The 27,885-nt window shown below is 37.6% G+C and overlaps 1 protein-coding gene across 2 annotated transcripts in view; it reads right to left on the bottom strand.

Moving 5' to 3' along the window:
* Rpn2 (Regulatory particle non-ATPase 2) overlaps nucleotides 1-27,885 on the bottom strand; it is a 492,767-nt gene that overhangs the window by 302,296 nt on the left and 162,586 nt on the right. The window lies entirely within an intron of this gene.

The raw sequence follows: 27,885 nt of genomic DNA, 5'->3' as shown, positions 1-27,885 counted from the left end.
TAAGTTTAAAAGCCAACAAGTCTCTAGGATCAAGACAAGAGAGAGTGTTTTGGGTTTGAAATGTTGAATGAGATAACAGAGTAAGAATCAAATTGTATTTGTAGGTCATGTGACATAATGTTTTGACGTTATGCAAAATATGAGGACAGCAACAAATTGTTTTTATTTATTTAAGCATAATGGAGTAAGCCTTGATCTGAAAGACTGTTACTTTTATCAAACTCAAGAAGGAGGTTTCGATTAATCTACCGAATTGAAAATTTTATACCTTAGTGTAAGAAGCATGGTACAAGTACTTTAGACCGAATTAGTGTAAAATCCAGAAAATGAAAAAGAAAATTTCAATTAATAGACAAAACAGGGTTACAGAAAAAGTCAAGAAAATGAGAACAGCAGTGAAAAAAAAAACAGAAAAAGAAGGTGACAATGACTACATCAGCAGTAAGAAAGAAACAACAAAACACTTGGGGTTATTGAAAGATGGTTCTAAAATTTTGGCTTCTAACTTCAAAACGAAGAATTTGTTAACAGAAAAAACAAAAGTGACGATGTATCAAAATAGACAGAAAGAATTTAGAAAATATTTTACACAAGATACCAAGTTATAACTATATTATTGTACATATGTTAATGAATAGAGGAATAAAATTTTTTTTAATGTTTACAAAGACCCAGGACTGGAGACTATTTATTGACTCACCTAAATAGAGTTTAAAAGCTGTCTTATTACGTAACAGAATTATATATTCGCAGCAGTTCTATTATTACTCTCAATAGTCATGCAACAAAAGTATTTAAATGTTGTGACTTTTTTGAATTAATTTTGTTACTCGAGACACAAGTGGCAAATATGTCGTGATACGAAGATTCTTTCCGTGATACTTGGTCAACAAAAAGGTTTTACCAAAAATCCTTGTTACTCGTGTAAATGAGATAGTCGAGACCGAAATAATCTTTATTTAAAAAAGGAATGGCCCGAAAGAAAATCATTCAATCCTGGTTCACAGAACGTCATAAACAAACCTTTGGTTGATCTTTCTACAATTTTCTTCCTCCTTTGCATGTTGAATTAGATTAAATAAGGTGTCATAGAATAATTTTCTGAGGCTTTAAATAAATAAGGTAATTGCTTTGTATACCTAAAGAAAAAGTTTTCTCATGTGTCCGATGCCAAGTTAAGTGAGAGAATATTTGATGGACTGCAAATCTGTAAAATGTTTCGATATAGTGAGATCATTAAAAAAAATGTACAAAACAGAAAAGGCAGCATGGATAAGTTTTTAAAACGTAACAGAGAGTTTTTTTTGAAACGATAAGACCGATGATCATGACAAAATATTATTCAAGTTTATGAAAAATGACAGAAGCTTAGATTGCAGTACAAATCTTAAGTTGCATTTCCTTGATTTACACTTTAATAAGTTTTCCGATAATTTGGGTGCATACAGTGAGACGCAAGGAGAACGATTCTGCCAGGACATAAAAGAGATAAAGCGTCGATACCAAGAATGATAGGATGAAAACATGTTGGCTTATAACTGTTGAAGCTTGAAAAGATAAGTGACAATAATAGGTGAAAAACGCAAACGAAAACCAGCATAAACAAGCTTTTAAAATAAACGACAACGTTACGGTAAAATAAAAGTTAAAAGTGGAGGCGACTAATGTAACATTAGAAACATAAGATGTAAGGGGACTCACGTTAATCAAGCACCCCATAACATGAGAAGCAAAGGGACACGCGCTAATCAAGAATCCTTACGTAAGAGGGAAGGGAACTAACGCTAATCAAGTACCCCATAACGTGAGAGGCTAGGGGATTCGAGCTAATTAAGCACCTAAGAGGGATCATATTCCCACTCAGTCCACGTCGCGCGTCGTTGATCCTAGGTGATGCAAAAAGCGGAAAAATACGGAGAAGATATCTTTATGCCGTTTTTAGAATTCAGGGATAAACTACTGGATAGTAACTAGGAGTAAAAATCTTCTTTTTTCCAGCAGTGTTAATACAGCTACCGATGAGTGATTGTTGTACTAAAATAGCGCATCAGGATAATTCCTAAATTTTTCTTAGCTAAAGTAAAACTTATGTATGCCAGATTAAAAAAATATTTAAAAAAGCTGATTTCGCTCTATTCTGAAGACTTTCAAAATTACGAGAAAATATTTTAAGAACGCTCGAATCATTTTTTAACCACATTTAAATTCAGCAACCATGTATAGGTATAAGTGGTGAAATATAGTCCGTTAGAAATTTTTTCGGTAGATTTGCTAAATAAAGCTAATTTCGCTTCATTCTACGTTCTTCTTGGCTTTCAACACTTCCGAATGCAAGAACCATTCCAAAACTAGAGTTTCATTTCACAACCAATGAACGTTCAAGTAGTGGAATATAATCGGATGTAGTTTTTTCTATTGAAACATGCTAAAAAGCCAATTTTAATGGATTTTAGGGACCTTAAAGCTCTTAAGGGAAAAAAATTAAGATTAAAATAACATAATAATTTGACATAAGGACCCTATATGCTTTAACGTTAAGACAAATAGTCCAATGTGGTTTTTTTTTCAGGATACGATAAAAAAACCGATTTAACTTGATTCTCGAGACTTATTGGAATCTAGTAAAAAACTGAAGAAAAACTAGGTTCAATATAAAATTACAATTCAACTGAACGACTAAACATGTACAGAAGTAGTAAGATTTCATCCAGTGTGATATTGTTTTTTTCAAAATAAGTTTTAAAAACCTGATTTTTCTTGATTCTAGAGACTTTTTGACATTTAGGGAGAAACTACAGAGTAATAAGTCGACTCTGAAGCTATATCCGGATTTATCGGGAAAAAATACACGGGTAATGGGCAGTCTAGACTAGATGACAATTTCATTCGGTTTTTTTGTGGAGCTGTGTTATTGTCTTAGAAAATATAATTCAATTACATTATATTATCTGTCATACATATAATACTGTGACGTACAGTATCTAGAGCCTTTGTAAGTTCACGCCCAAGACTCACCTCTCACGGCGCATGAGCAGCGGGTACAGAGCATGATGATCATCTTTCGGCGGCAGGCCCGAGCGTTATCAGCTCTCCCGCTCTCTCCGATCGGCCTCCGAACCTAACACCACGCATGCGACTGCTCTCGCTTTGATACTCTAATAAACGGACATATACCTTCTTTCACGTGTATTCAATCCCCTTACACCCGCAAGCTCCACAATTCCCACGTAACAAGAGGTTGTAGATAACTCAACCCCCAATTTTTGGTGCTCAAAGTGTGGCGAGTTGTGTACGACAAAATAATAGAAAATTTTTTTTTTTTTCTTTCGTCGTCGGAAAGCACCCACAGTGCAGTGTAAGTGGAAATAAAAAGAAAAGTAAAATAGAAAAAAAAAAAAAAAAAATTTAAAAGAAGAAACAGTAAATAATAACAAGAAAAGAAAAAATACAGTGTTAAGAAGATACACGCGGCAAGACACGTGAGAAACGAGCAGGTGTCAAATACCAGCGTGGGCGCACAGCAGCCATCCAGGAGGCCAGCAAGGTGGACACAATGATGCACGGTATGAAGTGCACTTTCCATGTAGTCCCGCAGGATTTTCCGATCGAAGTAGATGGAATCCTTGGATGGGATATGTTTAAAAAATACAATGGCGAGGTGAGCGCAAAAACAAATACACTCAGCCTAAGTGGAAACCCCACTGAAGACGGCAGAATATTTTGAGATAGCAGCGAGATCCAGGCAGGTTATACATGCAAGAGTCAAAAAAGGATTCGGAAAGATTCAAGTTAGATTTGTGCCACTTCAAGATGTAAAAGAACATGTGCATTTTGGAGACTTTTACGGCACTAATAATAAAGGTAAAATATACGCGGAATGCGTGAATTTTTCAAATAAAAAAAGGAGAATCACAGTACCGAAAGTGGATCTAATATAATGCGAAGAAGTGAAGAAAAGGGAAATAACTGGCAACGTGGGGGACGGCACCAGAGAAAAAGAGACTGCATTTGTGAGCTTGCCCGAGGAAGACGAATTAGAAGAAAAAGAAATAGAAGAAAATACGGATTGAGATATAAAAGCGTAGATGGAGATAAAGAAATCGACACGTATGCGGCAAAAGACTGCAATATTAAGAGTGTCGAAGAAAGAATTAAAGCAATAATGACACTGATCGATACTAAGGGCTGTAATGGAAAAGAAATGCTAAATGGAAAGCTTAGGAAATGATATTATAATGAGAATAAATGATTTGAAACCACTTGCTCTTTTGTCGCCGAGCTGCGCTCGGAGAGCCGCCGCCGCCACAGTCGCTCCCCCCACCTCTGCAGCACACGTCGGCCGGCGCACTCGGCTCTCGCACGGTCAACTTCAACAATTGTTATTTTATACTATTTGATGCGCTGCAGGTACAATATAGTTTTTTATTGAAATTACAAGTATTAAACTTGAATCCATCTAAACCTGACCGCTGTTTGACGTATAATACGTCCAAACGAGTTTTTCAAAAAAAAAAAGTTATCTCGGCTCCCGTGCATGCTAGGACAACTTTTTTTTTTTAATTTATAAAAAAATACCAGCTTCAAAGTTGTGCAAACGAGAATCATCAATATTGATTTTTGCAAAAGTTATATAGTTTTATACGTGTGTTTAAAACTACTAGTGTTAAACAAATCGCTATAAAATAGGTTCTAATTAACTTTTTTTTAAAATTTAAAGAGGATATTAAATTTGAATAGTTTTTTGAATTTTTGAGACCAGTTAAATAAAATTAGACGATCACAGCAACTTTAGCGCATTATGCAATTAAGCTTCGAAAAAAAATTTTGATCGTCAATAACTATAAAAGTTAAAAAGCGATCGTTTTGGAATTCGGTGCAGTTATTTATATTAGTAATAGCAACATTTTCTGAGAATTACAAGCTCCTAGGTATTTTCATTGTTGAGATATTAAATGTTTAAAAAAACGCATTTTTTTAACTTACAACGCAATTTGCAGGTTAACAATGGCACTTGGGATATCGCACCAGATTTCATTTAGTAGATAATTAAGTAAGGAACAAAAAACTGTATACATGCATAATGCTAAAAATGCACAGGAAAGGAGATATAAAGGAAAATGTAAAAAAAATTTTTTTTTTTCACAAATTGTTAAATTAAAAAATGAAGCACAACTTCTACAAAGTACGGGTAACGATAATCGTATTCTACGGCAAAAAATACATGAGAATCAATCGAATTATTGCTACCACCCGGAAAATACAGGCGAAAATCTCCGCCAACTGGTCTCATGGACGACATCATGGTGTTTGCAGCAACTCTCGAAGCACACAAGAAACGCTTCAAAAAATTGATAGAGGAATGGCAAAAGCAAACATGACCATAGAGCCGAAAAAATGTCAATTTTTGAAGAAGCCAAAGTCCTTGGTCACGTGGTTGGAAATGGTAAGATAAACACGGTCACGAAGAAGATCGAAGCCGCAAAAAAATATCTAAGACCGACAAATACAAGGAAAATTAAGCAGTTTCCTTGATTCGCAGGATGTTACAGAAAATTCATAAAAAATTATGCAAAAATAGCGCGACCACTATCTACAATGACAAAGAAGAATACGGAGTTTAAATGGTGCGAAAAAAAAAAGAGGCCTTTAAAAAACTAGTGGATGCGCTATGTTCGGAACCTGTATCAACATCAACAACCGGGTATAAGTAAACCGTTTATTGTAACAACAAACGCGTCGGAATATGCCATCGGGGCGATCCTTAGTCAGGAAGAGATAGGTAAGGATAGACCGTGTGAATATGCGTCACAGTGCCTCAAGGATAGTAAACTTCGATATCCAACGTATGATAAGGAGTTGCTAGCAGTAGCTTTTACAAAGTAACAGTTTAGACCTTATCTGTATAGCAGAATGTTTACGGTGGTTACGGATCACAAACCGTTGAAACATTTTAACACGTCCAAAAAATCCGACATTCGGTTCCACGGATTGCGTGGTTATGATTTTGACATTGTTTTTCGCCCAGATATCTTAAACAACGCACCAGATATTCTTTCAAGAAACCCAGTCGTAAAAGAGGGCGAAAAGAACCCAGAACTACCGCGAGTAGAACTGTATCAAATGGCAAATGAACAAGAGAAGGACGAGGGTGTTGTAAGTGATGGCCCACCAGCGCGTATATTCAAAATTAGGGCAAAATCAAAAATACGGATCGACGGTAAGTTAAAGAAAGTGGTAGTGGAATCAGACTCAAATTTATCACATAAAAAACCCAAGAAGAAAAAGACTGAAGTGGAATTGTGTTCGGTGGAAGAAGCTGAGGAGAAACAACTAACTGAAGAGAAAATCTTATCTCAGGGGCCACTAAAGAATAAATAAGAGTACATAAAGAAAGAGAAGGGCTGGATAAAAGGGGTACAAAAAACGAGCACACCATATGTCGTCATCGACCACCAAACAGGACAAAAGCAAAGGAAGAAAAGACAAGTGCAGCTCGACACTTTAAACGGAATAAGACAGAATTATTCTGTCACTCCTGTAAAAAAACACACAGACTGAAAAAAATATAATAGTGAATTGGGAAAAAAGACCAAAAATTAAACACAATAACTTAGCGGAAATTGAAATATGCTTGAACGGATCAGAGCATGGGAAAGAGAGAGACGACAGTAAGGAGAGAAGCTCAAAAAGACGTAGTACTTCGGAGGATCGAATGTCCGGGAAAGAAACAAATTCAGAAAACCCACGACAAGAAAGGCAAAAAGAGTCTAACTATTTTGTAGAAAAGGATCCAAAAAAGCTTAACAACCTTACCAGCATGTAACAAGAAAATACAGATGGACTAAAAAAAAAGATTAAATATGAAATTAAGAAAGAAATTAAATGAAGAAAATACAATAATACGAAAAAAAATGTAATAAAATGAAATTTAAAAAAAATAAAACAAGAAATGAAAAAAAAAAAAAAAAATAAAACAAGAAATAGAGAAAAAAAAACAAAAAATAAAAAAAAACCAACAACAAACCAGGGGGGTTAAATGAGTCATGGGACCCACGGTAAGAACGAAGTTCTTTAAACATGACATGAGTATAAAAACAAAATTTTGTCAGGTAACAAGCGGGTCGCCAGACCCGTAGAAAGAACGAAACTCTATAAAAGTTAGTACTGCATTTATGTGGTTTACTAAACAAAAACTTGAGAAACGAATAAAATAAAAAAATTTAAAAAATAGTTCAGTACTCACGATGGTTGAACTTCGTGAGAACATCGTGCATAAATACAGTACTACTTGTTACCTTTTTATACTCATGTCATGTTTAAAGAACTTCGTTCTTACCGTGGGTCCCATGACCCATTTAACCCCCCTGGTTTGTTGTTTTTTTTTTTTTTTATTATCTGTTTTTTTTTCTTTATTTCTTGTTTTATCTTTTTTTTTCATTTCTTGTTTTATTTTTTTTCATATTTCATTTTATTGCATTTTTTCTCATTTTTTTGTATTTCCTTTATTTAATTTCTTTCTTATTTTCATTTTTAATCTTTTTTTTTTCATTCCCTTTTTTTTCATATATCATTCCTTTTTTTTATATATAATTTCATTACTTTTTTTTTTTCATTTTTTTGTATTTCCTTTATTTTTTTTTTTTTATTTTTCTATTTATATTTATTCTTTTGCATTTCCTTTATTTCATTTCTTTTTTTATATTTAATTTCATTACTTTTTTTATTTATAACAGTAATTATTAGCATTACTGTAATGCCAAAAAAACCTCAGGTTTAATGAAAATCGGTCGGTATTTTATGCATTAAATGAATACAATACAAATATTTACTGCGTAATAGCAAGCCTTATTATATCTTATCTACATAACCATATTTATTAGGAGGCCACAGAGATATGAACCAGACTTACTACAAAATTGCGAAAGACTATTACTGGCGAAATATGCGACCGGACGTAAGTCAGTTCGCGTTACGTTGTGAATCATGCCAATCTAAGAAGCTTTTTAGAGTAAGAACAAAACAGGCTCTAGTAACAACAGATACACCAGCTAGGCCATTTGAAAAATATCAATTGATTTTTATGGCCCGATGAACAAACCATCGGCACATGGCAATAGTCACATATTGTCAATTCAGGACTGGCTCACGAAATATATAATTCTTGTATCAGTAAAAAGAGGGACGGCTTAAGAAACAGCAAAAGATTGCATACTTTGACGCCCGAGAGAAAATGCTGTCAGACAGAGGTGCACATTTCCAATACAAACTGTTGGAAGAGTTCGCAAGAGTATTTAAAATAGACAAAATGGGAACAACAGCCTTCCATCTACAGAGTGACGGCGAAATAGAACAAATGCATCATACATTAACGGAATATTTTAAGGCATACGTAAATAAAGATGATTTTTGGGACGATCATTTAGGCATATGCATGTGCGCTTACAATTCGACAAAACACTCAGAAACGGGGATAGCGCCTCAAGAAGTAATGCTGGGCTACCCAGCCAGAATCCAATCTAGCTCAAAGAAAATAATGAATGAACAAACGTATGATAAATATGTAGAAGACGTAATAAAAACAATGACGCGGCTAAGGACAATAGCAGCCATGAATCAAGTTCAGGCGAAGTACAGGTCCAAATATTATCACGACAAAAAATTCAACACAAAACTTTTCATGAAAGGGGAAATGGTCTATGTTCTTAAGGAGCCGAAAAAGAAATATGAGGATCACTACAAAGGACCATACGAAATCGTAGGAATAAATAAGAACCACAATTTAAAACTGAAACATGGCAATGAAATAAGAATTACACACGTGGATGAAATCAAGAAAGCATGCGTTATAAAAACCCAGTGATTAGATAATAGGGAACTTAAGGAATAAAGCAGGATAACAAAAACAAATCACATAAGAGTAAGAAGCAAATAAAAAATAAGATATCAGAAGCAACAACACCAAAATAGTGTACTTGTCTCGTAAGCATGGCCTTCGGACGACTTACAAGATCAGCAATCAAAACGGTATGGACAAAAAAAATACAAATCTTGTGTTTCAGGGCTAGAACCATGCCGGTGACACAGCAACCTGGAGAGATAGAGAAAATTGAAAGAAACCCTGGAATATTGGTGGAGAGCTTGGGCCCAGTCCAAGCAGTCGCATCAACTTGGAAAATAATATGGTATGTAGATTGGAATGACATTGTCGAGGAGGTAAATTCGTTTTTAGACGCGAAAAAGCAAGCAAAATGGAACTGCAGGGTGACGGTGAAAAAGGAACACGAATGTATAGAACACGTAGAGTCTACAACAGAAAAGTCCTAAGGGCCTTGGATAGGGTAAAAGAGGCGTATAAAACAGTAGTAGGCCAAAAGATCGGTGATCAAATCAAGACGGTGCAAGCGCTGCAGGGGGCTGTGACTGACGCGGAAAAAGAAAAAAAACAAAAGCTAGTAGAGGCGATCCCAACTAACACAATGGAAACAACTAAGTACTTAACGGAACAAATTATAGTCATAACATATGGAAACCATAAACGATAGCTTCAAAAACGTTTAAAGATGAAGCTGAAAGGATAACAGAAGAAGACTTAAAAATGTTTGCAGAATACTTCAGCAATTATAACAGAGTTACAGAAATGGTTATTAAAATTTGAACACTTAGCCGCGTAACTTATAACAAAATTTGGAACAACGGTGGACATAATATACTTGGCGAGTCGGGGAACGCCACATATACCAGATGCGGCATTAAAAGCGATTTTGGAAGCAAAAATTTTAGCAGAGCAGCTGAGACCAGATCTACAGTTCTCAGTAAGGGAAAATACAACTACAGAAGAAGAAATCGGAGAAATCTAAGAAATAACGACCATGGCATTTAACGGCAGAATAATACATTACATACGGATACTACTGGTTACGAAAGAAAACTGAGACCTTCTTAGGATATCATCATTGCCAGTTAAACAAAAAGGCTTAAATACTACGGATTTAGTGGCATACTTACAGCCAACATACAAATACATAGCGAGCAGTGTTAGTGACAGAAGATTTACACCAATACCGCAAGAGGTGATAAAACTATGTTAAAAGACTAGGAAGAACACGAATATGCACAAAAATGAAGCCAACACAGAAGGTTGAAGAGGACTACCCCTGTAAAAAATCCAACATGCCTTTACCACCACGAGAAAGGACAAAGTCTACATACAGCGTGAACACACCGAACACAAGACACTGAAGGTGGTGGATTCTGGGGTAGTCAGCTTAGCAAAAGACTGTACACTTCAAGCATACAAGACTGGATCCAGGACAAAAGGAAGGTGAAAATCGCAAAATGAAGCTTAAAAGCGCAAATATAAACCTAAAGGATATAATACAAAAGGTGAAAAGGACTGAAGGAGGTATGTTATCGGAATCGATAGAAGCAGTGATAAAAAGAGACGGATTACAAGAGCTCGATAAGCAGGGGCACGAACTTGACGATAGGATAAAAACAGGTACAAAGCTAGCGGATATACTCCAACGGGCACACGAGTTAGTACAAACAAAGGAGGAATTCTCAAATTGGAAGGAATACGCATTGTTGGCAGCGGAAATAGCATTAAGAGTGGCAGCCGGATCTTTTGGATTTTTAAAATGGGGGGGTCCAATAATACTTAAAGGTTTGAGAATGATTACAGGCGGACGGGAGAGGAACCGCAAAAACACTAACTCAGTACTACAAGACTTGTCAACCCAGAGGGCCATGTTAACGCACGAGAGGTACAAGTGCTACTGGGCGAGCGGGTAGGATCAGAAGGCAGAAGACAACCGGTTCAGTTCACAACCAATCCGCGATGATCATTGAAATCGACGATGTAATAAAAAGGGTTATACATCAGATGTGTACAAATTAAAAAAAAAAAAAATTAAAAAATAGATAAATAAATAAATAAAAATAAAAATAAAAACAATAATTAAATAAATAATAACGGTACAAAAAATATAACAATACAAAAATAATGAAAAGAGAGCAGCGAAAACAAAAAAAGTTATGTATACACAAATAATTCACAGACAACATAACTCAAATATACTCGCACACACAAACCAGTATGGCCATCGAGGACGATGACCGCGTGACCTCGGACATGTGACGTACAGTATCTAGAGCCTTTGTAAGTTCACGCCCAGGACTCACCTCTCACGGCGCATAAGCAGCGGATACAGAGTATGATGATCATCTTTCGGCGGCGGGCCCGAGCGTTATCGGCTTTTCCGCTCTCGCTCTCTCCGATCAGCCTCCGAACTTAACACCACGCACGCGACTGCTTTCGCTTTGATACTCTAATAAACAGACATATAACTTCTTCCACATGTATTCAATCCTCTTACGACCCCAAGCTCCACAATTTCCACGTAACAATACATTTATTTACTTTTTTTTATTCTAGAAATTTAAATAACAACGACACATAAATAACAGCTATTCAAGACATTAGTTTTTTTTAATAACGTCTAGATTAAATTAGTTATGGTTTTAGTATAAAGATTTTCAGTATGAAATACAAATATACTTAAGTTATATTAAATCTAGAGGCCAATTTATTTAACGAAGAATATCAACCAAAACGGCTAAAATTGGTTATTGAAAGGTGAAGATAATTGATTTCTTTCACCAAAAAATGAATCCTCATAACCTTTGTTTGACACAAAACTCTTCACTAACCACAATATGTCCAAAAAATAAGGAATTTTTTTTAAAATTGATAATAAAACGTATAACGAAACTATTTTTAATAAAAATCTTTATTTCACTTCTAAAATGACAATAAATTTTACGGAATGTCAAAAAAACGAAGTTTTAACGAATGTCATAATCAGATATTAAAAAAAAAATTTTTTTTAGATTCACGAGATTTTGGAAATCAAGATTATTATGCAGGAGATAAATCTGCGTAAGTTGTTTTGAATAAATGTTATTAAATAATTAGACCTGACTAAAGGGAATCAGTCAATATTCATCCAATTTCTACAGTAAAATTCAATACAAGCTCTGTAAACATTCAAGATGCAAGCTTACCAGCGCCTTCGGCTACGTTTGTAGAAAAATACTGTAAGTGTTGCTCAACTTCTTAAGAAAGCATGTTTATTTCAAAATTTTGAGTGAAGATATTATTTTTTTTATGAATAACGTATACTCACTTTTTATACAGAATATACTTAGTTTTAGAATTATGAAATTCTAAATCATGTAAAAGAAGAAATAAAAACATATAACAGCACATACCTGATCAGGTGATTAAGTTACAAAATTGTAAAGGGAAGCTGGGAGGTACAAGGGACAAACGAGAATCAAACTCAATAAAAATAAGGAAAAAACTTGCAAAATTTTACCTTTCTTAAAGAGAGGTCCAAGACGAATGGCAAGAGGGTTGAGGAGAGCTCTTCACAATCAAGCTGGTAAATAAGGGGTTGGAAGGAGAAAATCACGTTAGAACTGATAAAATATTTTCTTATTTAGAAGTTGCCGAAGGAGTACTCAGGGGGGTAGAAGAGGATAAAGAACGATGCATGAAATAAGCCTACAACATTACTATGTAGTATAGTAAGATGTAATAGTGCGGCTTCACCTCCCTACGTACGTCGCATGCCAATCTTCTGATACTCTATTTTATAATAAGAGCTATGTGATTTAATATAAATATTTTATTTCCACTCTTAAAATATGAGTCATGTGATTTCATACTCTAAAACGTGCCGTTTATTGCATACAAATATTAACATAAAAAGGAAAAAAAATTTTAGAACAAAAGTAATATTTAAAGTTTTTGCAAAATTCAAAATATTTTTGTTAAAATTCAGCGTGAAAATTAAAATTTAACTAATTTTGTTTAAGATGATTTAAGTACTTTAAATCAAACACTTTTCTTTGGTTATAATGAAAGCTATCATTATAACTTATTACACAACATAACTAAGTCAGAGTTAGGAAAAAACCAAAGGAAATTATCAACAAAAATAATAATAATTAAAAAAAAAGTTGATGGATAACATAAAAATTACTAATGGTAATAAAAAAAAAAAAACCATGGTAGTGTTACAGACAGTAAAATAAGATTAAAAAAAGGTAGTTCAGAAGAAAGAATTTGACAAAAGGTGAAATAGATACAAATAGGAATGTCTTACACAAAAAATTAGAATTTATTAAAACGAGCTTTCTTGGCAAACACTTGTCTACAAAAGTAAAGTCATCATATATGAATATAGTTGACTGTAAAAATGATTATCAAAATTGTTTGTAATGGATTTAGGTGACCTGCATTAAACTTCACTATAATTTCTGAACTAAAAATAGTCTTTTTCCATCACTCATAAAATTGGTACTTAATGATATAAAAGTGAAAAGATTATCGTAATATCGAAGGAAAAATATAAAATCACTTTTTTTTGGCAATAATTGTTTTAACATATTATTATACAGACTAAAAGCAGATGAAAATAGTCTTCCAAGCTTACAAAAATCAAATTTTTGTCTTTCAGTAAGCTAAAATTTTGCTAAACAAAATTTGCTATGTTAGTATTTCAGAATACTACTGTTTTAATTAAGTAACGGAAACTTAGGTGAAACGAAAAAGAGTTAGGAACAACTTACCGATAGGTCAAGGTAACATTTCGTAATTTCAAAATCCATAATATTTTTGGAGAAGCACGTGACGTTATGCTGCGATGCCACATGAGAAAATTTTTTGCGTAGGGTTTTAACTTCCAAAAATATTTAAGGCAGAAATTGGTGGAAAAAATTCGAACAATTTTTTATCAAAAATTGAAAAAAAAAAAAAAAAAAAAAAAAAAAAAAAAAAATAATGCTTTATCACGGCTAAGTTGAATTTTCAGTTTAAAAAAACACTTAAAATTGTAAAAAAAAAAGTATTAGAAACAGTTGAAAAAACACTACGTTATTTACAAGATACAAATATCTATTGTGGTGATAAATTAATTTTTTCAGAAGACTATTATAGAAACATTCTTTCTCCCTGTTTTTCTATCCTTTAGGGGCCAAAGAAGAAGGGTCGCACGGACGCATCGCTATATTCTATCGTACGTAACATTATGCATTTACAAGAAACAATCGAATAATTGCAAAATAACTGAAAAAAACCAATGTTCGTTTGAAATTTTCTAGTTAAGATATAAAGTTTTATAAAATAACGTGAAACTTACTTTTCGTAACGAATGTCCTTACTTTCTTAGTAAAAAAATTTTAAATCATGTGGAAGGAGATATAAGACTTATTAAAGCATAGATCGTGCCACTAAATCTGGAAGTGATATTTATGTAAATTTTTTAATCAAATTTCTAACCTTTATTTGTAAAGGCCTAACTTCACATAAGCTTCATTTAAAAATTATTTCAATTGTTATATTGATACAAAATTCAAGCATAGTGGATGGCTTATGTAACAGTACAAGATTACGAATGAATAAAATTACTCAAATACAACATTGAAGAAAAAATTATGAAAAGAGAAAAACTTGGAAAAAGAATATTTATACCAAAAATAACTCTGAAAACCAGAAATTTTTTATAATTCCCTTTAAATTTGAACAGACAACCATTTCTTATAGTCTTAGCGTTTTTCACGACTATGGATAAATCTTAATATCAAAGTTTTATTAATATTGGATTACATTTTTTTAAAACCACTACTTTCGCATAGTTAATTGTACGTCACGTTATCAAGATGCATAAAGGTACTGAAATTTATTTCTAAATAGAAAGTAATATTCATTCAGAAATAGAAAATGTTGTTTGAAAAGAAATTTTTTACGTTAACTAATCTAAAGTAGACATAAAAGTTTAATTTGTATGCATTTGCAAAAGTATAAAATTGTACGTAATATTATTGCATAGTTGATTTAAATAATAGTTGAAATATTTTCAGACATTACGAACCCCGCAAAAACTTTGCTCATTTGGCAAGGCAGCATAACGGTACATGCTTCTTATGAAATATTATGAATTTAAAAATCATGTTTTGGAATATTAAAATAGCTAATTATATTCTACAAAATTTTGGCAAAGTGAAAGACAAAGATTAAATTGTTGTAAACGTGAAAGAATATTTTCACCTGTTTTAAGTCTGTGCAATGATAAATTATTATAAAACAGTGATGATTTAAGAAATTTTATTTAATATCACAATAATATTTTAACTTTTCCATTATTGAGTGCCGATGATGTAAGTGAAGAGAGAAAGTATTAAAAATTTTAGAAATAAAAGGTGATGTTTACTGCAGAACACCTACATCTATTATAAGCAATTCCAATGATTATTTTTCTAATCAAATACATACATGATGATTTAGCTTTAGTAAAATTTTTTTTTGCTAGAATAGCTTGTTTTTATGAATTTTGGTTTTTTTTTTTGTGTGTAACATTCTTATTTGTATCTGTTTCATTTGCTGTCACATTTTTATTTTCAAACTATTATTTTTTGACCTATCTTACTATTTATGACTTGCGAATTGTTCATTTTTTGTTTCAATTTGTAATGGTAATGCTATTTAGCAATTTTCTTTGGTTTTTCACTAATTTCAATACAGTTATTTTGTAAAGTCGTATGACTTTTAATTCGAGACTAAAACTAAATAAAGTAGTTCTATTAAATCACACAACTACTATTTTAAGATACAATATTAAAAGGTTTGCGCCCAAAGCACGTAGGGAAGTGAAGCTCTACTAGTATATTTCATTTTTTTATTTTTTTTTTTCATTATTTTTTTTTCTACCGGGTTGCGACGACAGCCTATTGACCTAGTCACCCGCACCGAGGCCACCCACTCACCACTTATATGTGGAGGTGTATTGCCACACCCATTTCTAACCCTTTTACTGATATTATACCTGAATCCATGGACACAGTATGAGTATCTCCGTTAGAAATTAGTGACGGTCACACAATGTTAATAAGGTTCCTTTTCTGAGGATGTAAAATTATGTATTAGGACATTAAAATATTAAAATTTCACTTTACTTGTAGGGGCTTTACGATAGATTCCCAGGGGACGGAAAGTGGTAAGGGGTATGGTATCTATGACAGTTGTAACTCCATAAACTAACTGCAGCGGCAAAAAAATTTATTGGATGGCTTGAAAAAAAACTTCTCTCTAATGTCACTTTTAACATTTTTGAAAAAAATCAGTTTTATGAAAGCTTGGATAGTGATCGTCATTAGGAAGAATTATTCATGGCATAACAAAAGCTCAAGTGCCTGAGTAGTACATACTCTTTGTTAATGTTTAATATAGTTTTTAAAACTTTTTTTTAACTTTTATCAACTGCACAATGCGTATTTTAATCAGTTATATTTATCAATTTTTTTTTATACGTATATTTAACTGTCAAAAAAATTTGATTAACTTTAGAAGTGAGCTTAGGGAAAATAATAATTGTGCAAGTAGTACTTTTATAAATAGCAGTAGCATTGTCTCCAGTGATGAATCAAGAATTGTTTCCTCCCAATCTCCATTAAATGAGCCTCTTCATATAATAGTAGATGCGTCTTTAAATAATACTTAATTCATTGATACCTCTGGCTAAATCCTCCTTGATTTTTTGTTAAAGAAATCCAATTTGTTGATAAACAAGGTGAGGTTATCATTGGAACGGCCATTACTCCAAAATCTCAGAATATTGAAGATTTTTTTTTTATATAAGTCAGCTTAACGAAGGTTTGTTAATTAATCAAATCACTTTTCATACATTATTAGTCATAGACCAATTTTAACTTTTCAAACCACCTACTCCTCCCACCTTACCCCCAATGCTGATTTACCTAGTGGAGACACCTCTTATCTTCAAGACATTAATCAAGGATCAGAAAATTCACTCGGTCAAAATCTACAAGTGTTCCCATCACTCGTCGTTAATGTCGCAACTAAAAGTTATAATTGTTGTACTCAATCTCCCTTAGACGATCACGAATCTGAATTAAAGTTCAATTAGTTCATGTTTTAATTTAATAGTTTTGAAAGCTTTACTTAAAAAAAAATTGAATTCATAACAACTAAGGAGTATAAATATAAATTTTTTAATGGGAAATTGATTTTTAATGACAATTAAATAAAGAATGTTTTAAACTAAAATGAGGTTCAACTGTAACACAGTACACTATAAAATGGAACACAAAGATTTGAAAGTTTACTAATACGTAAGTACGGTGCTAAAAATAAAGAATTTCAAAAAAGTATGAAAAAAATTTACGTAACACTAAATGACAAACATATTTGACAACAAATACAATTTTAAGTAAAGACGATTTTGATGACTACGTAGTTTTGTTTCAAACAAACAATGAAATCTCGTAGAAAACTATTATTTTGCTGCAAGTATATATTTATTTTTGCTTCTTACAACGTTTAATAAAGAAAAGTATGTCAGAGTAGTCATTAAAGGTTGGTCAATAAAGGGTAAAGGAGGTAATTATCAGGATATTTGAATTTGTTTTGATAATCAGCGACCACAAAAACCACGGAAATAATATGCATATTGGTTATGTTACAACACCTGCGATATTAGGTATGTTGGGGTGGTGAATAAAGCGAGAAGGAAATGATTATTCGAAAATTCGATATTGGATTCATAATAGCGACCCCTTGAGCACTTTACCAAAAAATAACACACCAATTTATTGACTTTTCAAATTTTTGCCAGATTTTTTGCAATTACAACTGTGTAACGAACTGCAACAAACAAAATTTCACTTTACGTCCTTGGTAAGAAAAATAATAAACGCGACTCTAGCATAAGCATGCAACAACAACAGCCTTTGGACGCTCATGTTTGTACGTAGTGCTATAACTTAGTGTGTATAGTGATAGTAACTTGGGGTATCAGCAAAAAAAATGATGGTAAAAGTACGTCAACTATACTCCTACCATTTATTATCATTCAAATAATAATAATTCCAGAAGTAACATGCCACATGATTATAAAAATTAAATGGTACTAGCAAATAATAATTTGATGAAGACGAGAAAAAAAAGACTTTAATGATATATCCGCATCGACTTGGGCATTTAATAAAAATATTTTTAAAAAACGAGAAAGGCTCTCACAGAAAAACAGAAACTAATTTACGTTAACTCGGTTAATGACTGCTTTAATATTAATTATAACTGACATTTTTTGAAAATATACTGCTGGATGGACTTTGTAATTTGTTGAATCACCACGAAAGGCCTGCATTTAAATTTTTCTACTCAACTCCTGAAAGTATAAGATTTTAGTTGCTTTTTTTTCTCCAAGACTAAAAATTTATTTTAAATTTGTACATTGCACTAATCTCTATTAAATAGTTATCAGACTAAGAAAACAAATTGAAAAATTTGTTTTCAACGTTATTTCTATTTAGTACTTATTTAGCGGGGTTAATATTCAACTGACGGTTTAAGGAAAAAGAACATCATCTTCTCACTTAATCAGAATCCAACATAGAATGGTTTACATATAATAAAATTACCTTCAGATTTCCCCGATGTATCGTTAAGAATGCTAGGGCAATTTTGGCCACACACGGAAACTCAGGCAGAGACAAATTTCAAATCAACGACTCCTGAAAAATAAATTCACTCTTAGCACTAAAAGTTGGTACAGCAGCCACATTTTGGTTGATGATTAGACAACCAGTAATTTAGGCTCCAATTCTACTCATGCAAATTGTCTTTAATTCAGACTTTCTAGTTAAAACGGAACAAAAAAAAAAAAACTTATGAAGACGATGGAAGATGTACTTTATTCGATAATGGTCTGACGTCTTTTAAGAACGGCAAGTGTGTGATCTCAATCGTGCTGCCAACTTTTATTTACTTTGACCTCTTACATATATAAAAAAATTTATAAATAAGATTAAAGTAAAAAGAATGACAAATGACGGACGTAAACGACTATGATAATACGGAAAGGGGTAACAACATACAATTGAGAAGGAGGCAGATAAGATCTCTAATCAATGAGTTGACGACTCTTACTCTCATCGTAAGTTCCTTGTTTTCATTATCCAGCGATTTGAGGTTCTGTCGTTTACGTCTACATAGTTTTTGCTGGGATCGATGTTAATAGATTGCATTACGAAGAGCTGATTGATCGGTTTACATGTCCTTGTCCTAATAGACTGGGGGAGCCCCCAAAAAAGAAAACCACAGTAAAGCTGGTAGAGTTCTCACTCATATTTTTAACGTCAGGCCTTCCTGCGTGCCGCTTAGTATGTGCGTTTTCGGATTCGTTACTCAGCATCACTCAGATTTCTTCAACATCTGGTTAACCCTTGTATACATACTAATTTACGTCGAAATTTATTAATCAAGTCTCTTATGTTCTTACTATAAATGCTAAATGCATGACGGACGGAGAAAAGTAAGACCATGTAAGCATTGAATTTTATAATGATTCCCCGAACAAAAATGATAATGCGGTTAATAATGTACACATAAATAAGATAGTCAAAACGGTCTTATCACACTTTTTTCAAGGTCCTTCATAATAAATAAAGAGCACATTATCATCTCGACCTCTTTCGGACATATTAGATGTAGAGACGACCCATTCATGTGATGGTGTAGTACAAGAAGTATTGCAGATATTTCAGATAACATATTTTAAGAATAATGAGTAAGAGGAGGTAATGCTACAATTTAAAAACAACGAAGGAGCAGAAAATAAAGAGCCAGGAAAAAATTACTAAAAGTTATAAGTAGACGTCACAAAAAAAGCTTCTGAAATATAAATTTAGACATATAACCCATTGGTAAAGAGATAGTGTCACACGAATGGCGATACAATTATAGAAGAGAAATATATTAATACAAACGATTGAAGGCAATGCAGAGAATGTAGAGAAGAAGGAACCTGACGCAAAAGTTAAAGTATTTTAATCAATTCTCGTTTGTTTAATAATGCAATAAATTAAATACAGAGAAAGTAAAACAACATACTTCGAGAACAAATCACTTTGAGAAGATTGCTTAAGGCACTTTATTTTTACAGATACACGCATTTGATTCATCTAGTTAACATAATATATCAGAATGACGCTTGAACTGCTTTTCTTTTGTATTTAATGCAAGATTATGCGTATCGCCCGGAAGTACATATAGTAGTAATAATAATTATTATTACTATTAATTATTATTACTATCACTATTATCATTGTTTTTATCATTGTCACTTGTACGATCACTACTATTACTATTTTTATGATAACTACTACCACTACGGGAAGTTTAGTTATTATTTTTGGTATTATTTTTTTTATTGTTATTATTATCACTGCTTCTATTACTTCAATTACTATCGTTATTATCATCGTTACCAGCGAATTCACTTTTATTTCTTTTCTTTAGTAATAAAGTGTGCTCGCTATTTTATAAATAACTAGCACTACTTTAGCTATGATATTAGTTATCAGAAATGCCAGCTGTAAAGAAAGACGGGGGAAAAAGGGATATGGTCTCCCCTCTCCTTAGTAAGTTGTACTGGGAAAAGGATTTTCTAAAATTTGCAAATCATCACGTGCTCGAACCTGAGTGGCGGCCCCGAATTATGCAAGGGCTTGACCTAGAAATCAAGCTTTCCCATTCAATGATCGCTTTCCCAATTCGCACTCAGCACCTCTTCCCAATACCCTATCTTTGCGTGTACACAAGAACGGCATCCTCGAATTGACTCATGTGAAACCGTATATAACGCCCCAAGCCTCCTACACTAGCCAGTCTCAATCAATCGATCCTACCATCCTCGACTCTCTTTTGGTCAAGGTCCTCGGCTTGACTCGTCTTGGTCGAGTTCCCTATACTGCTCCTTTCAATTGGCGGCACTTTTCCAAATCATCCTCGACTTCTTCAGTCAAAATATCAGTCAATTCGGGTTGCCTCTAGTATTGGCAGACGATAAAACAGTAAATCAAAAAGAAAACAAAACGAATATTTTTTAATTTCCGCCGACACACCCATCCTTACGAGCAGCCTTCCCGAACCCCTCAGGCTGCTTATCTTTGTGTAAAGAAGCAAGCGAGTTGATCAGCTCACAGGCATCCTTGCACCGTCTCGCGAGAGTGACTGACGTGGGGTTGTACCCCCCTCACGTATCTTACCACCTCGCATCACGGCCTTTATTCGCATAATATCTGACTGCCTGGAGACACAAGCAGAAAGAATTCTGAGCAACAAGCGAAAGCTTAGCTCAAAACCCTATACCTTACGCCGACGTTACACATACTTGCATGTCAAAAAATAAATTAAAATCCTGTGTATATAAGTTGGATTGTAAAATAAGTGACTGACACTAATTACTGTGGAAAACTTTTTAATAATATAGTAAAATTTGTATTTAAAGAGATTGTACAATATCACGTTAAAACCGTGTTAAACAAAGACTTATCACTAAAAATTATACGATTTGAAGCTTCTCACAAAAAAAACATACTTTGTAAGATTTGGGGTACAAAAACACTCGACTACTCCTTCAAAACAAGTAATAAAAGAAAAAGAAAGTGATTTAGTTTCCTGAGAAACAACACATGATTCACAACTCTTTATGAACAAGGGCATTTTTGCTAATAGAAATAATTTAGAGCGAATTACTGATTAAAAGTGCTAACTATGGTTAGCATTTGTATGCTTCTAAACAAATTAACTTTAATATGGCACGAGTTTTTTTTAATTTATTTGTTTTTAATTATTGACTTTTTTTTTTTTTTTCAAAATAAGTTTAAATTCAGGAGCCCCACTGAAAAATATGAGTTAAGTCAAAAAGCTCACAAAAAACCTTTATAACATATTTTTAAATTAAGGTAAAAGTAAATAGCATTACGTTTTCAAACTAACATAAACCTATAATTTTTGTTATGTACATTGCATTCCTTTTGTCAAATGGACTTAAAAAATGAGAAGAATGTGCTGTTAGAGTATACACCAAGGCTTGAATTAAACTATAGCTGTATGAATACGAAAAACATAAGTTGATAAAAAGCTTACCCGAACGGCAATATGTGGGAAGTATTGTTCTGCACAGCCGAGGCTGTGCTTCCACAAGAAAAGGAGCACGAGGGAAAATAAGCACACGCGACAGATTTTATTATAAAAATACGAAATGGCTTTTATTCGTTATGTACAGTAGGAATTTTGCTCTGCTCACGTCGAGAGCTGTAAGTAGAAGAATGAGTGTATAGCACCGCGCGACTCTTCTCCCTCAGCTGTAGCGCACCAGCAGTGTGTGCGTGAGTTGGCTCGCGCGCGCGCAGGAAAACATGTTCCTTGGGTTGATGGTCTGCTTTCGTCTTGAGCACGAAGCTGGTCGCTGAGGCTGAGATGCCACATCCACTCCCTTCCCAGTGACCGGCGTATGAGCCGGGAACAAGACATGGCGAGTTGCTGAAGACTGGGCGGCTTGGGCAGTTGGGATAGACGTGGGTTGCGGCGAGGGCTGATCAGCGGCGCTGGGCGCTTCCGGCTGAGCAGCGGTGTTGAGTGCAGGCGGCAGCGGTTGCGGTGGCGGCTGAGCAGCTGTGCTTGGCGCTGTGGGCTGCTCGAGGACGGAGTGAGCTCGCTCCATGTATGCCGGCTTGAGCGTGTCCGTGGACACCACCTCTTCTTTGCCGTTGATGTCAAGGACGTAGTTGCGCTCATCGAGACGGCGAACAACGCGATGTGGGCCGGTGTAGGGTGGTTCCAGCGGCTTTTGGATTCTGTCAACACGCTTGAACACATGCGAGCAGGTTGACAGATCTTTGAAGCAGAATGGGTGCTGGGCCAAGTGATTCGAGGCAGGCACTGGTCTGATGGCTCTGAGGAGTTGTCGCAAGTTCTGTGCACACGTAGATTGGTTGGCCTGGACTGACTCGGTGGTGAAGAGCTCCCCTGAAATTCTGGGTGAGAATCCAAGGAGCATTTCCGCTGGAGAGGCTTGCAGATCTTTTTTGTATGCTGTGCGGAGTCTAAGGAGCACAGTCGGGAAGCAGTCTAGCCAAGACTGCGGGCAGCAGCGCAGGGCTGCTTTGAGGGTCCTGTGGAACCTATTCACCATGCCATTGGACTGCGGGTGATACGAGGTTGTGTGGCACAGCTTTGTGCCTATTATCTGGGCCAGTTCCTTGAAGAGGCTCGACTCAAATTGAGCATTACGGTCTGAGGTGATGAGGAGCGGAGTTCCGAAGAAACTGATCCAGTGATCGAAAAAGGCTTTGGCGATGGTGGGTGCCTGGATTTTGGACAGCGGGATCGCTTGTGGCCAGCGAGTAAACCGATCAATGATCGTAAGGCAGTACTGCATGCCTGCGACTAGAGGCATTTTGATGATGTCAATGTGGACATGCTCCAGGCGGTTGTCAGGCTCGGTGAATCTGCCTAGTGCTGATCGGTTGTGGCGATTGATTTTGGAGCGCTGGCAGGCTTCGCAAGTTTTAGCCCAGACTAAGGCGTTTTTGCGCACTCCTGACCAGACAAACTTCCGACTCAGGGTGCGGGCCGTGGCTTTGCCACTGGGGTGTGAGAGAACATGCACAACGTCGAAGGCTGTGCGCCGGAGAGATGCCGGTAGGTACGGCCGCACCACGCCTTGCGTGATGTCTCCATAGACGTAGTGGCCCTCAATGTTGAGCTGCTGGAGTATCAGGTTGTTCGATGGATTGCCTAGCAGGTCGAGGAGCTCTGCATTGTGCACCTGCTCTTGGGCGATGACGGCTGGGCTGAGGATCGAGGGCATTGCGACGGTGGCGACTGGTGTCTGCAACTGAGTCGTTGGGGCGACGTCGGTGGTCGCTACTTTGATTGGTTTCGCAGCTGGTGTTGAAGCTTCGGGGGGCGGTGTCTCGGGGTCGTCTTGCGGCCGGGAGAGAGCATCAGCCACGACATTGTCTTAACCTTTAGCGTAGACCAGGCGTGAGTTAAACCTGAGAATATATTCAAGATAGCGCGCTTATCTAGGCGAAGCCTTGAATGCTGGTTGAAAGGCAGCGAAGGTGATAGGCCGGTGATCCGTGAAGATGGTGAATGGGCGGCCCTCTAGTATCCTCTTGAAATGCTTAACAGAGGCGTAGATTGCTAGGAGCTCTCTGCCGTACGTGCTGTACCTGGCCTGCGTGGGGTCTAGCTTGTGTGAGAAGAATCCTAGAGGGCGCCACGACTCATCCGGTTGAAGCTGCTTTAAAGCCGCACCGATGGCTGTGCTCGAGGCGTCCGTGCCGAGCGCCAAGGGAGCGTCTGGGGCCAGAAACGTTGTGCAAGCGGCGTCAATGACGCTGGCCTTACATTTATCGAACGCCTGGGATGCTGGTGTGGTCCACTTAAGCTTAGCTTTATTGGGCAGGCCCTTGAGCAGCTCGTTGAGAGGCGCCTGCAGTTCCACGGCGTGGGGGACACACCTGCGGTAGTAATTTATTACCCCCAGGAACCGTCGAAGTTCGGACGCTGTGGTTGGCTTGGAAAAAACTTTGATGGCTTCTACCTTCACTGTTGGTGGCCGGCAACCTTCTGACGAAACCTGGAAGCCCAGATAGATGACCTGAGGTATGCCGAATGTGCATTTCGCCAGGTTTACCTTGAAGCCTGCCTGCTTCAAGACGGTAAACAGCTGGCGGAGGTGCTGAAGGTGCTCCTCATGCGTCTGTGACGCGACGAGGATGTCGTCGATGTAGGCCTTAACGAAGGGAAGCTTGCATAGCAGCTGGTCCATCGTGCGCTGCATGGTTTGCGCGGCGTTTCTGAGGCCGAGTAATGTGCCAAGGAACTCAAAAAGGCCGAAGGGTGTCGTGACGGCCGTCTTTTTTACGTCTCTGCTGGCGATGGGCACCTGGTAAAAAGCTTTGTGTAGGTCGATGACCGTAAAAACCTGATCTTGGCTCTCTTTTAGCATGTCCTCGATGATCGGGAAGGGGTACCTGTCTGGTCCTCTTATGCTGTTGAGGCGGCGATAGTCACCGGTGATGCGCCAGGAGTTGTTGGCCTTGGGCACGAGGTGCAGTGGACTAGCCCACTGGCTGCTGGACGGCTTGACGACCCCTTGGTTTTGGAGCTCGGTGATAGCAGCTTTGGCCGCTGCTAGTCGCTCACCTATGAGGCGTCGGGGGCACTCGAAGACTGGTTGGCCGCAGGTGATGATGCGATGTTGGACTGGAAGGCAATTGATAACCACTGGTGCGCTGTTGCACGCAAAGACGTCGGCGAATTCGTGCAGCAAAGACGAGTAGAGGCTGGCGACGTCAGGGTCGTCTGATCCCAGTTGCTCGATTGTCGCAATCGAGTGCAGGTTGGTGTCGCACAGGATGCCCTGGACAGCCAAACCTGTGAGCGGGTCGATGAGCCGCTTGTGTTTGAGCCACCGTATTCTGCCAGGAAGTCGGCTCCAATGATAGCCTGGGCGACGTCGGCGATGATAAACTTCCATTGGAAGTCTCGACGAAAGGCCCAGGTTGAGGTTGATCTTTCAGCTGCCGTAGGTGTGTATGGGCGAGTGGTTGGCCGCATACAGGGTCAATGCCTCCCGTTGGGCCTGGCTGAAATTTGGCGGCCAGGGCAGGATTGACACTACGGATCCGGAGTCGAGTAGGAAGTCGACCTTGAGGTGGTGGTCCCTGATTAGCAGACGGGTTTCCCCTGATGGAAGGGTGACCTCTACTGTCTGCGTTGAGGCAGCCCTAGGTGTTTCCCATTGGTTGGGTGGTTTATACCACGAAGGTGCAGGGCTTCTTGCAGGAGTAGGGGTTGACGCCGAACTTCCTGTGAAAATAGCACCAGGCGTGAGCACCTGTGGACTGGTTCCGTCCTTTAATGCGCGACCTGTCCCAGCCTCTGGCACCTCCGTTGCCCTTGTTGTTTTTGAGCAGTTCGAGCAGTTGTTTGTTGGTTGTAGAGAGCTGCGTGATCATCGCCATGAGCGCGGCGATTTCCTGGAGCAGTATCTCGTTGTGCAGTTGGTGTGGCAGGACAGGCGAGGCGTATCCTGAGGAGACAGGTGAGACACCTGCGAAGGTGTGATTTGTTCGCAAGAACGAAGAGTTGCAGATGAGTTTATCTGCGGCCTGTACTAGCTCGTCAAGTGACGTGGATTTAAAGATGCGCAAGAAAGGTTGCGCCTCTGCAGGTAGCAGGTCCAGCCACTTGACCCTCAAGCTGTCGCATGTCGTCTGTGAGGCTCTTGCCAGCGAGGCTTTTCGTCTCGCGGTACAGCTGTGAGGGCTTCTTGTTGCCCAGTGACAGTCCGGAGAACAGCTTGTGCAGCTGTTGGTCCTCGGAGTTAGAGAACCTCGCAAGGATGTGTTTTTTAAGGTCTTCGTACCTGTTTTCTGCTGGTGGTGCTGCGAGGATGTCCAACAGCCCATCGACGATGATTGGCCCCAACGCTTTGACGACTTGAGCGTACTTTACATCTTCGGAGGTGGTGTTGTTGTTCGCGAAGATGAGCTCGGCCTGCGTGAACCATGTGTCAGGGTGCTTAGGCCAAAACGGAAGTAGTTCCATGGTGGCCATGAGTCCAGCGCTGGAGTTAGCACGGGAGTCTGAAAGGACCGGGCTGGGCGCGGGCGGGTCACTATGTGTAATGTTATCGTTAGCCGGAACATGGTCGACGGCAACGGCTGCTGCGTGGCACTTTTCGTCTCTGTGTACGTCCGGGGATGACTCGGGAGAGTCGCTTGACCTGTCGGCCGCCACGGCAACGAGGGCAACGGCAGCGTACGCATCCGGGTAGAGATCGGCGAAAAGCCTGCTTCGCAGCACGTCTCGTGGCTCACGCGCGTCAGCCGGGCGCGTTGGAGTGGTGTCTGCTAGCGCTTGCCTGGAGCAGGGGACTGACAGCAGGTTAAAACCTTGTAAGGCGGTGCTCTCGTTGGCAGGAACGGGCTGCAGGTGAAACCCCAGCAGCAGTGGATCGACAGGAGACGTCTGCTCGACTGTCGCTTCCGTGTCCTGCCACGTATATTCCGTTGTTAATGGAGTGCGAGGTTGGATACCACCCAACTTTTGTAATGGCAGCGAGGCGGACACAGGGGGGAACATGCGGGCACGTAACGTTGCAGCCCGTGTAACGACGTTGAGCTCTGCGTGTGGTCGTAACTCGGCTCCAGGGCAGGGCCGTCCCCTTTGCACTGGCCCTGCTACCCGAGACGTTGGCACTGGCGAGCGCCGGCCGCGGCCTCTCGACGGTGGGACGTAGCCTTTTGGCGACGACATCTTGCCCACGTGGCGAGCGGAAGAGCGTTAAAAGATGTCGGTATGCGAAGAGTTTATCCTCGCCTCGGCTCAACTTTTCATCGCAAACTTGCACTTACAATAAATAAAACAGTTCGAGGGGTCACTACTTGTGGTAAGTATTGTTCTGCACAGCCGAAGCTGTGCTTCCACAAGAAAAGGAGCACGAGGGAAAGTAAGCACACCCAACAGATTTTATTATAAAAATACGAAATGGCTTTTATTCGTTATGTACAGTAGGACTTTTGCTCTGCTCACGTTGAGAGCTATAAGTAGAAGAATAAGTGTTTAGCACCGCACGACTCTTCTCCCTCAGCTGTAGCGCACCAGCAGTGTGTGCGTGAGTTGGCTCGCGCGTGCGCAGGAAAAGATGTTCCTTGGGACGATGGTCTGCTTTCGTCTTGAGCACGAAGCTGGTCGATGTGGCTGAGACGCCACAAATACACTACTAAAATAGAGTTTAACTAGTTTTCCACGTAATTATTTACATATTTACTAGGGCTATTAAGTAAAGAATGTAGGAAGAGAAAATAATTCGATGAAATGATGACTTTAAACAATAAAAGTGTAAAAATTTACTCAAGAGGATTATAAATTATTTTCATATTGAAAGAACAAAAGCTTACGTATAAAACTTGTGTTTGCAACATTTTATTATAAGT

The sequence above is a fragment of the Copidosoma floridanum genome, unplaced genomic scaffold (genome assembly GCF_036245765.1).
Source record: "Copidosoma floridanum isolate Cflo_tuat_1 unplaced genomic scaffold, Cflo_Japanese_pri ptg000016l, whole genome shotgun sequence".
Lineage (NCBI taxonomy): Eukaryota > Metazoa > Arthropoda > Insecta > Hymenoptera > Encyrtidae > Copidosoma > Copidosoma floridanum.
The sequence above is the reverse complement of the archived record's forward strand: the minus strand, read 5'-3'. Positions and strand labels throughout refer to the sequence as shown.